Source organism: Chrysemys picta, chromosome 4 (assembly GCF_011386835.1).
Source record: "Chrysemys picta bellii isolate R12L10 chromosome 4, ASM1138683v2, whole genome shotgun sequence".
Taxonomy (NCBI): Eukaryota; Metazoa; Chordata; order Testudines; family Emydidae; genus Chrysemys; species Chrysemys picta.
Genome location: NC_088794.1, coordinates 47514191 through 47529245, shown reverse-complemented (window position 1 = coordinate 47529245; position 15055 = coordinate 47514191). Strand labels below are relative to the sequence as shown.

Here is a 15055-nt window from a genome sequence, read left to right as displayed (position 1 = left end):
GCGCCCCCCGGCACCGCCGGCGCTCGGCGCCCGCTGGCCCCCGGCGCCCCAGGCCCCGGCGCGCCCGGCCCCCAGCGCGCCCGGCCCCGCCGGCCCCCAACGCTCGGCGCCCCCGGCACCGCCAGTGCTCGGCCCCGCTGGCCCCCGGTGCTCAGCACCACCAGCGCCCGGCCCCGCCGGCACTAGACACCCCCGGCACCACCAGCGCTCGGCACCGCCGGCTCCCGGCCCAGCCCCGCCGGCCCCCGGCCCAGCCCCGCCGGTCCCGATTTTCCCGGACATGTCCGGCTTTTTGGGATTTCCCCCCGGACGGGGATTTGGAGCCCAAAAAGCCGGACATGTCCAGGAAAATCCGGACGTATGGTAACCCTATTCTTATATATGTTTTCATTTATTTAGATCAGCAGTTCTGGGTCGGGACCCCAAAGTGGGTTGGGACCCTGTTTTAATGGGATTGCGAGGGCTGGCGTTAGACTTACTGGAGCCCGGGGCCAAAGCCCGAGAAGTTCAGCTCTGGACGGCAGAGCTCAGGCTTCAGCTCTAGCACAGAGTGGCGGGGCTCAGGTTACAGGCCCCTCACCTGGGGCTGAAGCCTTTGGCCTTCCCCCGCCTCGAGTGGAGAGGCTAGGGCAGGCTCAGGCTTTGGTCCCCCGTCCTGGGGTCATGTCATAATTTTTGTTGTCAGAAGGGGGTTGTGGTGCAATGAAGTTTGAGAACCACAGATTTAGATCACTAAAAGGATGGAAGTGATGACAGGAGAAAACCTAAAAGGGAGGAAGCCTTCTGCCAAAGCCCATTGAAGTCAATGAAAAAAGAAGAACAGGAGTACTTGTGGCACCTTAGAGACTAACAAATTTATTAGAGCATAAGCTTTCGTGGACTACAGCCCACTTCTTCGGATGCATATATGCATCCGAAGAAGTGGGCTGTAGTCCACGAAAGCTTATGCTCTAATAAATTTGTTAGTCTCTAAGGTGCCACAAGTACTCCTGTTCTTCTTTTTGCGGATACAGACTAACACGGCTGTTACTCTGAAACTTGAAGTCAATGAGTGTCTTTCAGTGAACTTCAGTGGGCTGTGCATCAGGCCCAGAATGAGGGGGGATGATTGGCAATGGGGGTTCTGACTAGAGCAGAACAAATTGATTTTTCAGTTTGGCCAGCAGACTGAAAAATCAGAAAAAATATTCAGTTCATTTCCAAAAATATGTGGAATTTGTCAGCAAATCGGAAAAATCTATTTTGGGTTGTACAAAAAGTTTTATTCTGGTCAGTGTCATATTTATTGCCCAGGTCTACAGTTATCCAGTGGAAACACTGTGAGACTATGGAATTTGAAAGGATGATGATTTTCCATGTTTCAGACCTGAACAGAAAAACTAAGAAATCTGACTGTCACTTGCACAAACCAGATGTTGCTGCATAATAGAAAAAGAATTTTGTTATTCCCAGATCTAACCTTCAGGTTAAGTGACTGTCCCCATTTTATGCCTCGTAAGACCCACATTCCTTGGCAAAAATGCAGAAGCAGTTTTTATTTTGGTTATATTTTTTATACAAAATTAAGATTTAATCTGTTTTTAAAAAATGTTGTTTAGTATGCCAGATCAGTAGGGGAGCTTTTGGAGGGTCTAAATACAGGGATTACATTTGGAGTTGGAAGATTAATAGAACTTTTAGAACATATTTCAACTTCTTTAGAGTCTTTCAGAATTTATACTGGACTGGAACTAATAGGTCTCAACCTCTCGTGGGCTGTGTATGGGCATTCTTCCTAGGAAATTGGTACCTATATATTTTTTAGACCCTTCTCATCCCCATTACTTGTTTGGTACTATTTCTGGAGAGGTGCACTGAGTCAGGCACCTGGTGGTGGTTCTCCATTTCTGACTTTGAGGAGAGGACACCATCAAATACTGTCAGGCACTGCTTCTCTTCCTAGCCATTCCTAATGTTTGGAGCGGAGGTCAAAGCTGTATGTAGGGTTGGGACTCGGCCAAGGGTGGCATTGGAATCGAGATCTGGGGACAGGTCAGGGTCAGAACCGAGATCAGAATCAGTATTGTATCTGTAAATCTGATGCAAGCCAGGGGTCAAAGCCAGATGATCAGAATCCAGGGACAAGCCAAGTCAGTACTGTAGCCGGGGTCCATGTACAGGCCAAAGGTCAATGCCGGATAGTCAGCGTCCAAGGAGGATCAGAAAGCAGAAGCAAGGCTGCAAGCAGGTCAGTAACAGGGCTGGAGCAAGGTCAGAGTAGGGCAAGGACAAGACTGGAATGAGCTCAGGCAAGGCTGGGGAATAAAGAGGAACATGATCAAGAGCAGGCTTGGAGTCTCAAGCGTCTGATGCACTGTGAGGCTGCAGGAGAGTTCCTGGTGGTATAGTGTTGTTGTACAAAGTGATTTGCAGCTCTGGTGGTGTCATAAATATAGAGAGAAGGGTAGCAACTTTTATGTATGCAGTAGCATAGAATCCCTCCTTGGCAGCTGTACTGAATTGCCTTACCTATAAGGGGTTAAACAGTTCAAATAACCTAGTTGGCAATTGACCAGAAGGACCAATGAGGAAAGAAGATACTTTCAAATCTGGGCAGGGGGGGAAGGATTTGTTTGTTTCTTCTCTTTTGTTGTTTCCTTTCCCGACGGAGGGAGAAGCCAAGCAGATACAACATCTAAAAATATACCTGGAATAATCCATCTAAAACCACAAAAATTGTAAGTAGGGCAAGAAAATGTGTTTTGGCTTGTGTACATTTTTCCTATGCTACAGAGGTAGTTTTACTCCAGTTTTTGTGACTGTAAATCTGAGCTCAGAGGGGAATCCTCTGTGTTTTAAATCTTTTATTACCCTGTAAAGTTACCTTCCATCCTGATTTTGCAGGTGTGATTCTTTTACTTTTTTTCTTTTAAATAAAGTTCTTTTCTTTTTTTAAAGAACCTGATTGATTTCAGTGTCCTGAAGACAAAGGGTCTGGTCTGTGCTCACATTGCTATGGCAATTGGTTGGTATATTATTCTCAAGCCTCCCCATTAAAGGGGGCAAAGTGGCTTGGAGGTATAATTTGGAGGGGATAGGAATTCCAAGTGACCCTTCCCTGAAAATTTTGTGTAAATCACTTGGTGGTGGCAGCAATACCAGTCCAAGGACAAGGAAAGGAATTTGTTCCTTGGGGAAGTTTTAACCTAAGCTGGTAGAATATAAGCTTAGGGGGTCTTTCATGAGGGTCCCCACATCTGTACCCCAGAGTTCAGAGTGGGGGGGAAGCCCTGACAGGCAGAGTTTGGGAAATACCTAGGAGTGGCGGTCATCTGACTCACGCTGTGCGACAGGATAGGCTGCTTCTGCATGCCTAACGGCTGTCATTACAGGCTCTGTAGGAAGAGTAAATTAGTGCAGCTGAGGTATTGCTGCATGCTTGAATGGTGACTCCCCACAGCTCTGTTGGAGGGGCAGGTGAGCAAGCAGCCCTGGTGTGGCTGCAGGTTTGCCTCACAAATACTGCTGCTCATCCTATTTCCTCACCTGAGTTTTCCTGTCAAGGACCTCATAGCTTATTGGATGGTAGGCTGAAAAATTCTCTCCTCTCTTCATCTGGGCTTCCCTTTATAGTGGCCCTAGCTAGAAGAATAAAAGCTTTCCAGATTCTCACTAGACATGTTGCTATCTGTGATCAGCCCAAAGGGACATACAAATTTCAAACTAAGCTAGGGAAAATTGTTTAGGGGATTTTTTTTTTTATTAAAATGTATCCTGGCACACACACACTCGATTTGTTACTAGAACCAAATATATGTCATGGCTTTTCTTGCTATATTGCTTATCAGTGTTATTAACGATTCTTATAGGATAGATTTTTTTTTCTCGTTATCTTATTTCTCTTCAGGAAAAACCAGTATAGAGGCCATTGGCATTCTAATTCTGTTGCACACATTTTGCTGAAAATCCATACCCTGAACTGAACGTTCACTGTTTACTGTTAAGAACTATGACTATTTTACATTTTCCATAAATGAAGTTATAGTAGTGCTTGTAATTATTTGCTGCTTTTAATAATGTTTTGTTATTACATTTTATACTGAGGAGTAATAAGTATTTTAAATACTCTTTGAAATTGTCCATCCAAGCAGCACAATCTTAATGATAGTTGAAGAATCTGAGGCCAGGAGTAAACAGGAATCTTAGATTTATTAAGGGTATCTGTTGTACTTTATGCCATGTTCCAGAGGTACCCTTTTGTGTCTCATGTGCAATTTTTACTAGTTCACAAAGAGGCTGGATCCCAAAAGAATTACCAGTGAGACAATCCCTACAATAAATCTAGAGATGCTGTAAAATTTAATTCAAAAACATGAAATTTACAAAACTGCTAAATATCTTCTCAGTCTTATAACTAAAACTCAAATGTAGCAGTTTAATATCTGATTTATCCCTGGATCTGGAGACCATAATACCAGTATATCCTGAAATTGCAGTGGTATGGAATTTTCTATCTTTAACTATATAATCTTATCATTAACATCATTTCCTGTTCCTTCAGATCATATAGTAAAAAGGAGTAATCCAACATCTCAGTTCCACATCTTAAGTACTGTGCATAGGAAATATTAAGATTCATAATATGTATCCATTTGAATTACCTGATGAGCTAAACTTATTACAGGAGAGGCATTTAGTTGGAAGTGTGCCAGAAGTTTACTTTGCTATCTCTTTGTTTAGTTCATAAAGCAGAAGTGATGACAACTCCTCAGTGGAACTGTTCTGTTTACTTTCCAGGCATCTTTACTGTATATGTATGAATGCTGTACAGCTACAAATATTTAAAGTATATAAATATTGCAGCAGAAGAAGCATTATTTAGGATAGTCCAAATAGGCATAAAGAGGGGTTGGAATCATAAATGCAGTCAAGAAGAGGAAAAATTAAGCTGAACAACACGCAAAACTTACTTAATGGTGTGGTTTGTTAGACTATAGGATGGTTTTCCAATGAAGTGGTAAAAGTTCCATTCTTTGAGACATTTAACTGAAAAAAGAATTAAAAATGTATTGTAAGGAACAAATTTGTCCAGGCATCAGGTGAACAGGGTGATCTAATAGGTCTTTTCAATCTCCTAATGTCTCTTACTATGAGAAGTTTACTCTAGGGGGTTACTACATGTATTTAATTAAAATAACAAGACAGATAATTTCAACTTGCAACATGCTGTGGCTTTGGCTTTTGGGATGTCCAGTAAAATTCCAAAATTTCACTAGTTAATGCCCAGAGACTAAGCTATTGTGAAACGTGACAGCATTCAATTCATAGACAAGAAGTCAGTACATATTTGCGAGCTGGAAAAATGCTTTAACATTTTTCTACAAAAAATCACAATGCTTTTTTAAAAGCATTTAACTAGACCGTAAGTTATTAACAGAATGTGACTTATCTGTGACAGCAGTCCTCTTCACTGTGTACTGTAATGTCATGTAAGCAAACAAATCTTTTGCCTCTGGGTCAGAAAAGGTTTTAGCTTACCATTAGTAATACTTACGGAATTTTGTTTAAATTTTAAACAATATAAATAAATAAATAAAACTTATTTATGCCTGAAGATAAAAATATATTTATCCAAGGTTTGCAGATGTCCTCTGTTATTTGTTCTTTTTGTTTTCTAATATAGAGTTGTATAAAACAAAAAGTGTAGTGTTCTCCTGGTAGATCTTTGTTGATAGACAAAGAAGTATTTCACTTAACTGACTTCCATGAAGAATGCTACAGTATATGGGACATTTTCCTTTACCTTTTTTCATAATAATCCTTAACATTCTGTGGTACCTTATATCTTCAAAGTTCTTTACAAACATAAAAGATCTCAAAGCAACTACCATAGAAGTCAAGAGGAATAAGGTCCCAATTTATTAATAATGTAATTAACTCATTTCTGTTATACTTTTCCTTTTTGTATGTTCCTATGAGTTAGGAACATAAGTACTGTAAGAAGTTCCATGACAAATACTATGTTGTCTTTGGCTATTTTTCTCAGCACCTTAGGATTTGTTTGTCACCTGGCAGTCTGATCAAACAGTCCTCCTACTCCTTCAACCCCTTACCCCTGCCGAGATGGGGATGGGGGGCATTTTGATGCTACATTCTGTCAATGAAGATTCAGTAAAAATTTTCTAGTTTCCAAGAAATAGATGTATTGAATTTTTGAATAGAAGCTTAAATTTCACGTAGGTTTGATTTCTGAGTTCAAATAATTTAATCTTGAATTATATGTAGTAGCCTGTATAGCTCCATCTGTGTATGGAAAATTACATTACATGACAGATTATTGACCTAATTTTCAAGTTTACCATTCAACATTCATAATAGTGAATATTAATTCACCCGTAAATGATTAAAGAAAATAACATAATGAAAAACATTCCCCTTTAGAAAGCCAAATTTATCTGTTTTGTATAGAAAATTTAGGGCTTTAAGTTTTCCATTGTAATGAGTATTCTTGTAAATTTTGATGACTAGGATGATCTTGCTATTCAGTATCCCAAGAGTATCATCTAGAATTCTGAATCAGTTAACGTTTTTAATGGCTTGATTTAAAGCACTTGTCAGTGATTATCTTGTTTTGGCAAACAAGATATGTAGTAAGCTATCTCATGGCTTGGCTATGTTACATAAAAATCAACATATACCATTTAAGGTAACACATTTAGATACTTCAGTGACTAATTACTTCATAGATTGCAATACATGACTAAATTATGCAATTGACCTCATTTGTGGTTCAAGATTTTGTGTCACTCCTGAACAATTGTTCGCTTGGCCAAGAGAGCTACAAGTTTACTTGTAATAGATTCATCCAAATGTATCACTAAGTTTTGTTGGTTTTTTTCCCACTTCTGAGCCAGTCTCCAATAAAGTTTAAATTGGATACTGATGACAATTTTGAATCTAAATCTCATAGTGAAACATTGGAAAAATATTTTGCAAAAATCGACACTGGGATTAGCAGGTTAATTCTTAGTTGGAACCATTGTTTGTACATCCACATCCACCCACCCTTATTTTTATATTGAGTCCCTAGGCAAGGCATTTTGTTATAATGTTGCTTACTTTAGTTGAAAGAAAACATTTTGGTAATGGAATTGGGTAAAACAGAGTTCCTGTTTCACTGATACAATCTTGTTAAAATGTACAAAAAAAGTATTCAGTTGGCACGTGTGGTACCTTTTATAGAACATGGGCCCTTTTTTCCAGAGCATTTGAGGAAGGGATTTACTGGTGGTTCATTATTGGATCAAGAGGGATAGTCTATTAAAGTTCAATGAAAACATTTTAAAGAAACATCTCTCTATCAAAATCAATCATGATGTGAGAAGTAAAACAAGAGATGGAAGGAAGAAAAGGGTAGTGATAAATTATTAAATATGGGACAAACAGTATGCATACTGAGACACTAGATAAATAATTATGATGGTTGTTCTTCGAGTCATTGCACCTGTCTATTCCACTTCACGTAAACGAGAGTCAGAGATTTTTCCCTCAGCAGTACCCATTGGGGCAGTATTTGCACCCTCTGCTGCCTTGTGCTGCTGCATGATGGTATGAAGGGCAGAGCCACCTCACCCACCCCGCAGTTTCCTTTTACTGCCCATGATTGGTAGTCGGAGCATGTTAGTGTGCTTCTGCAAATTTTTTCCCCTTACGGGGAATTTATCCTATTGTTCTGTGAAGAGTTGGTTCTTGTTAGATGTTAACTGTTTAGATTAGTATATGTTTTATTTGTTATTGTTCTTCGTTATTTTGTTGGAGCATTGGTTCCTTCTTCTTGTGGGGTGTTGACACTCAGAACCTGGATATGCCTAGGTCTTGAGGATTTAAGCCTTGTGATGGCTGCAAAAGACCTATGCCAGTAAGTCATCCTCATTCCACCTGCCTAAGCTGCTTCAATGGGGGTCACATTATAGATACTTTAAGCCCAAACAAAGAAAAAGAGACAAGAGTGTGCTACATCCTTATGGAGGTTTCCATGCATCTGCCTTCTGAGCCTTCCTGTTCAAGGAGCACACGAGTGCTTCAGCATCACTGAGAAGTGCCCCTCCAGTCACTGCCTGGGAACATCAGCACTGATCCCTGAGGCCAACGAAGAAACACAAGAGACTGGAACAGTCCAAGGAGCTGAGACTTAGCACCACAAGATGATTGAGTTTCCTGGTACCATATACACTTGTATACCCTCAGGAGATCAGAGAAGGGGGTCTGCTGGCAAGATAGAGTATTCAGTACCAGTCTCATCACACAATGCATCATCAACTCTAGCACCAGTACCCAGACCAAGTGTTTGTGTCATTTGCAGACAGGATGAAAGGCCTTCCAGTCTTGATGCACAGAACTTTGTTCTGGATTTTATCCTGCATATGTCTGTGCTATGACATTGTCAGTGTCCCCGCTCCAAGCAGTGTGTAGCATATGCTACAAGTTCTCAATCAGATTCCACAGCTCTTATGATTCACGTACCTATAATAGACATTTGTAGAGCTGCAACTTGGTCATTGGTACATACCTTTACAACTCACTATGCTATAGTTCAACATTCCAAAGATAATGGAAGTTCGGATGAGCAGTACTTCATTCATTTTTCAGGTAGACTCCAAAATCTACCTCCGGATTGAACTGCTTGTGAGTCACCTGCAGTGAAATGGTTGTGCAATCACTCGAAGAAAAAAAAATTTTAACCTGTTCTGTAACTCTTGTTCTAGATGTGTTGCACATGTTTATTCCACAAACCACCCACCTATCCCTTTATATTGGAGTATGTTTGGTAAAAAGTAACTGAGGAAGGCCTGGGGAGGCTCCACCCTTTTTACCATAGTGCAGCAGCATGAGCCAGCAAAGGGCACATGCGCTGCCCCAACGGGTACTGCTAAGGGAAAAACTATGGTGCACTGGGCATGTCAACACCAGAAGTGGAGTGGACATGTTCAACACATCTCACAGAACAATAGTTACATAACAGATTAGTAATACTGTTTTGGTTTTGGTTTTTCAAAGTGGAGAGACCATATTCTTTACAGCATAGGATCTGTTAGACCAAACGAGAACAGAAATATACATTTCCTTTGGCATGAAGTCCTTACAACTTGAAAGAATTTACAAAGGTTATCTCCTTTATGGACCTTAATAAATAACCAGTTCAATTCAGAAGCCTTTTAGCTGTGTGGGAGGAGCTTTTTGTTATAACAATATAGGACCTCTAAGAAGATCAAAAATTGTAACGTTCAGGACAGCCAGGGCGCTCTATCACATTCTAAACATACATCTATATTGTCATCTTAGACACTTTCTCAAAGAGGTACCCAGTTCCAAGTCACTCAAGGAACCAGAATGTAATCATTTGGTATGTTATCTCTTTCTTACAGAATCTATTAAATAAAAGATGAATTATTCATCTGTATCAATTGCTATTTGAAAAGCATGAAGGCCTGTTGTGGAAAGTAAAGGCTAAATTTCTAATGGATGTGAATGTTAGAATACTCTGGTGATGGGTAGAGGGTTAACTGAGAAACTAGAGACATCCTGTAGTCTTACTCAAGACTTATTCAGGCAAAAGTCAAAGTGACTTCAGTTAACGTCAGCTGGAGTTGGTGAGAGTTTTCAGTCTTGAGAAAAGACCGAAGGATTTGGAACTAACACATTGTCCATTAATATGAAATGCAGAATAGTTTGTAGTCATCTTTATTTGTAGAATTTTTATGACTCCAGCAAGTTATATAGAATTAATTACCAGTACAGTAAGTTTGGAAAATCAAAACTAGTATATTATTTCACAATTTAATTTCAGCATTCACTCTATAAGAACAGGAACTTAAGGCAACAGGAATAAGTGCACTAGCCGCCCGCAAGACGCTTGAGTAGGCATTCGCTGTGCATCTATCATGTTCAGCCTCTCTTTTCAGCCCTCCCTATCAACATCAGCATATCAGCATCTATATTTGTCTTTCTTTATTTGAATGTAACCAAGATGTCCATTATTCTATGTAAGCAATCTGATATGTGATTGTGTCTCTCCATCTAATCATCCGCTTTCTCATCTAATATCCTTTTGCTTGGAGTCATCTTCAATTTTCTGTTGAGTTTTATACCTCATTATACTGTACTCTGCAAGTCCACCTACAATCTCCTCTCCATTATAGTTCACATTTGCCACAGATTTGACACTTAGGTAATTTATTTATTCTTGCATTTGCCAGTGTAGGCTTTGATTATTGCAACTCCCTCTTCTGTGACCACCAAAATCACTTACATCCAAACTCTATTATTCTCAAAGTATTGCAGCATACCTACTCACTTTCATAATCACATCATCCCTATCATGAAAGTTGTCTATTAAAAATTGTTTTGTCATCTTTGCAGCATCTTTGTTTACTCCAAGATTTTATATCTTCATCCTGCCAGTTCTGAACCCATCTTGTTCCACAGAGGTATTTGTATGAATTACATGGTATTATAATATTGCATTTTATGGCATTTGTACCAGTGTTTTCCCATTCTCAATTTCTGCAATGCTGGACACTTTTAGTGTCAACAAAATGAAAAACAGCAACAAGAGGTGCTCAAATCACATAATGGGTGGGATATACAAAATCTGAACCGAAGATAGGAGAATTTATGTAGGCCTGAAAAGTTGACAAATTTTTAATGCTTCCTATTTGTTATATAAATTCTTGGCTTTATACTTTATTAAAATACAGTAATTCCTCACTTAAAGTTGTCCTGGTTAACGTTGTTTCATTGTTACATTGCTGATCAATTAGGGAACATGCTCATTTAAAGTTGCGCAATGCTCCCTTCTAACGTCGTTTGGCAGCCGCCTGCTTTGTCCACTGCTTGCAGGAAGAGCAGCCCATTGCAGCTAGCTGGTGGGGGCTTGGAACCAGTGTGGACCAGCAGCTCCCCTATCAGCTCCCCACTCCCGTAAGTTCCCTGTGCAGCAGCTGCCCAGCAGGCTAGCAATTGTAGCTGTCCCTCCCCCCACTGCCATGTGCTGCTCCTGCCCTCTGCCTTGGAGCTGCTCCCCGAGACTCCTACTTGCTGTGCGGGGGGGGGGGGAGAGGAGGAAGAGGGGAGCTAATGTCAGGATGTCTCCCTCCCCCCTGCTCCTGCACCCCATTTACCCCATCTTCCATAGAGCAGGGGGGACATACGACAGGGCTCAGGACAGAGGGACCTTGCTGGCAGCAACAGCTGCGGTCTCAGCAAGCTGATCTAATTAACAAGGCAGTGTACTTAAAGGGGCAATGCGCAACTCTCTCTCTCTCTCTCACTCACACACACACACACACACACACACACACACACACACACAGTGTGTGTCTCTCTCTGCGATGCTCTCTCCTCTCCCTCCATTCCTCCTGCCTTGTAGACTGTGAGAGTTAACCCTTGAGGGCTCAGTCGAGTGCTAGTTCATCATTTAGCAGTAAGGCATTCCCTGGAAAATATCCCACCCTCTGACTCCTCCAACTCAACCAAGCTTCACAATCATTATCACTGTGTATCAGTGTGTGTGTGTGTGTGTGTGTGTGTGTGTGTGTGTGTGTGTGTGGTGGAAAAAATATTCCCTGGACCTAACCCCCTCATTTACATTAATTCTTATGGGGAAATTGGATTCACTTAACATCGTTTCGCTTAAAGTCGCATTTTTCAGGAACATAACTACAACATGTTGTAGTTGGGGCTGGATGCGCTGCATCCGAGGGTGCTAAAGGAGTTGGCGGATGAGATTGCAGAGCCATTAGCCATTATTTTTGAAAACTCATGGCGATCGGGGGAAGTCCCAGATGACTGGAAAAAGGCTAATGTAGTGCCCATCTTTAAAAAAGGGAAGAAGGAGGATCCGGGGAACTACAGGCCAGTCAGCCTCACCTCAGTCCCTGGAAAAATCATGGAGCAGGTCCTCAAGGAATCAATTATGAAACACTTAGAGGAGAGGAAAGTGATCAGGAACAGTCAGCATGGATTCACGAAGGGGAAGTCGTGCCTGACTAACCTAATTGCCTTCTATGATGAGATAACTGGCTCTGTGGATGAGGGGAAAGCAGTGGATGTGTTATTCCTTGACTTTAGCAAAGCTTTTGATACAGTCTCCCCCAGTATTCTTGGCGCCAAGTTAAAGAAGTATGGGCTGGATGAATGGACTGTAAGGTGAATAGAAAGCTGGCTAGATCATCGGGCTCAACGGGTAGTGATCAATGGCTCCATGTCTAGTTGGCAGCCGGTTTCAAGCGGAGTGCCCCAAGGGTCGGTCCTGGGGCCAGTTTTGTTTAATATCTTTATTAATGATCTGGAGGATGGCGTGAACTGCACTCTCAGCAAGTTTGCAGATGACACTAAAATAGGAGGCATGGTAGATACACTAGAGGGTAGGGATTGGATACAGAGGGACCTAGACAAATTAGAGGATTGGGCCAAAAAAACCTGATGAGGTTCAACAAGGACAAGTGCAGAGTCCTGCACTTAGGACAGAAGAATCCCATGCACTGCTACAGACTAGGGACCGAATGGCTAGGTAGCAGTTCTGCAGAAAAGGACCTAGGGGTCACAGTGGACAAGAAGCTGGATATGAGTCAACAGTGTGCTCTTGTTGCCAAGAAGGCTAACGGCATTTTGGGCTGTATAAGTAGGGGCATTGCCAGCAGATCGAGGAACGTGATCATTCCCCTTTATTCGACATTGGTGAGGCCTCATCTGGAATACTGTGTCCAGTTTTGGGCCCCACACTACAAGAAGGATGTGGAAAAATTGGAAAGAGTCCAGTGGAGGGCAACAAAAATGATTAGGGGTCTGGAGCACATGACTTATGAGGAGAGGCTGAGGGAACTGGGATTGTTTAGTCTCCAGAAGAGAAGAATGAGGGGGGATTTGATAGCAGCCTTCAACTACCTGAAGGGGGGTTCCAAAGAGGATGGAGCTCGGCTGTTCTCAGTGGTGGCAGATGACAGAACAAGGAGCAATGGTCTCAAGTTGCAGTGGGGGAGATCCAGGTTGGATATTAGGAAACACTATTTCACTAGGAGGGTGGTGAAGCACTGGAATGCGTTACCTAGGAAGGTGGTGGAGTGTCCTTCCTTGGAGGTTTTTAAGGCCCGGCTTGACAAAGCCCTGGCTGGGATGATTTAGTTGGGAATTGGTCCTGCTTTGAACAGTGGGTTGGACTAGATGACCTCTTGAGGTCCCTTCCAACCCTGGTATTCTATGATTCCATGATTCTAACATTAAGTGAGGAGTTACTGTATACAGTAATATTATTTACGGCTTAAGTGTTTCCATTAAATAAGCACTGTGTTAGCAAAATACTACAAAGGTTTCTACTTGTATTTCCATTATTGGATTTTGCTGTTCCTTCCCTGTCTAGTTTATCAAAACCTGATGCTGCTTCATGTTAGAAAAAACTGATTTTATGTTTCAGCTGCATCTTAATATAGACTATCAATCTGGTTTGGAAGGAGAGAGATCTTTTGTAGTTTTGGGCAGAGGCGATAAGATGACATAATATATCTGCTGAATGTTGCTCTTAATTTGTTATCCTTTCAGAGGATATTTGGTCTTTACAGGAAAAAAAATCTCTTGGGTATTTGTTTATCCTTAAGACTGAGGTCAGTCCTAAGAGTACTAACCACAAGCTCAACAATATGAGAAATGTTTATCCACATCATAATCCCAATATTTTGGAAAATCACAGTGTTTTTTTTTAAATGCCCTAATTAAAAATGTTTTGTGTATGTATATAGGGTCTCAGGTAATAGCTTTCCATTTAGAGATTTTACCCATTTTAAACATGTTGAAATTGGCACAGAAAAATTGATTAAGTAATTTACCTATATTCTCAAATATACATATTGTTATTGTATTTGTATTACTACAATGCTTAGGAGCCCTACTCATGCAGTAGGACCCCACTGTGCTAGGCACTGTACAAACACAGAACAAATAGACTGTCCGTGCCCCAAAAAACTTACTGTCTAGGTATCATAAAAGAGACAACAGATGGGTACAGACAGAAAAGTACCAGGCAACAAGGAGACAGCATTGGTCAGCATGCTGGGTTGTGGTCTCAGCACACTGAGGGCCTAACCAATGTCAAGTTCTTTATAAGCATCATGGGAAAAAATAATGACAACAGATGCATACAGACAGATGCGAGAGTACAAGGAAACAATGAGACAATCTTGGTCAGCATAAGTAGTGGTCTTAGCACAGCTGAAGCCTTACCGCTGTCAAGTTTTTTTTAGACATCTCAAAAAAAAAAAAAAAAAAAGAGAGTTTTAAGGAGGGTTTTGAAGGAAGATATTGTGAGGTAGCTTTGAAGATGTTCACGGAGAACTCTCCCAAGAGTGAGGGGCAGCATGGGAGAAAATAAAATGTGATAGTTGAAGTTTTGTCAGTGTTAACACTTTCTCTCCCCCCCCCCCTTATTTATAGATTCATAGACTTCAAGGTCAGAAGGGACCATTATGATCATCTGGTCTGACCCCCTGCATGCTGCAGGCCATAAAACCGTCCCCGCCCCTTCCCTGGACTCTGCTGCTGAAGTCCCCAATCCTGTTATTAGTGACCTCAATCGGCAGAGACCTTCCTGCTAGAGATCCCTGCCCCATTTCAAGGCTTATACCGTGGCCATAAAAATTGACTTGGAAAAGGACTCAACCTGCAAATTATTTGTACAGAAAGATGATGTGGTTCTAAGGTTAGAGCATGAAACTAGGAATCCAATCTCAGATGCTCAATAGTAGTAGTAGGTTTTTTGTGGTAGTACCTGCAAGACCCACTCAGACCCCAGTGTGCGGGACAACAGATAGCAAAAAGACAGTCTGCCCCTTAATATTATTTACCAGCAGCATTTTGTGTTTGAATGTAGTATGCAGGACATGTCGGTTTAGTTTCCATTTAATTTGCAGGTGCTGTGCAGCTCACTTCTGCTTTTAAAATAATTCTTGGGTGATTAGTGTTGTTATATTAGATCACAGTAACAATATGGGTTTAAAAGAGGGGTTTGGTAATTCACTGGTAACAT

At 41.3% G+C, this 15055-nt stretch overlaps 1 protein-coding gene and 1 long non-coding RNA gene across 14 annotated transcripts in view; one reads left to right on the top strand and one right to left on the bottom strand.

The window, feature by feature from the left end:
• The window catches only part of LOC112058966 (uncharacterized), a 177431-nt gene that overhangs the window by 30492 nt on the left and 131884 nt on the right, over positions 1-15055 (bottom strand). The gene's annotated exons all lie outside the window — the stretch shown is intronic.
• SBF2 (SET binding factor 2) overlaps positions 1-15055 on the top strand; it is a 570707-nt gene that overhangs the window by 436019 nt on the left and 119633 nt on the right. The gene's annotated exons all lie outside the window — the stretch shown is intronic.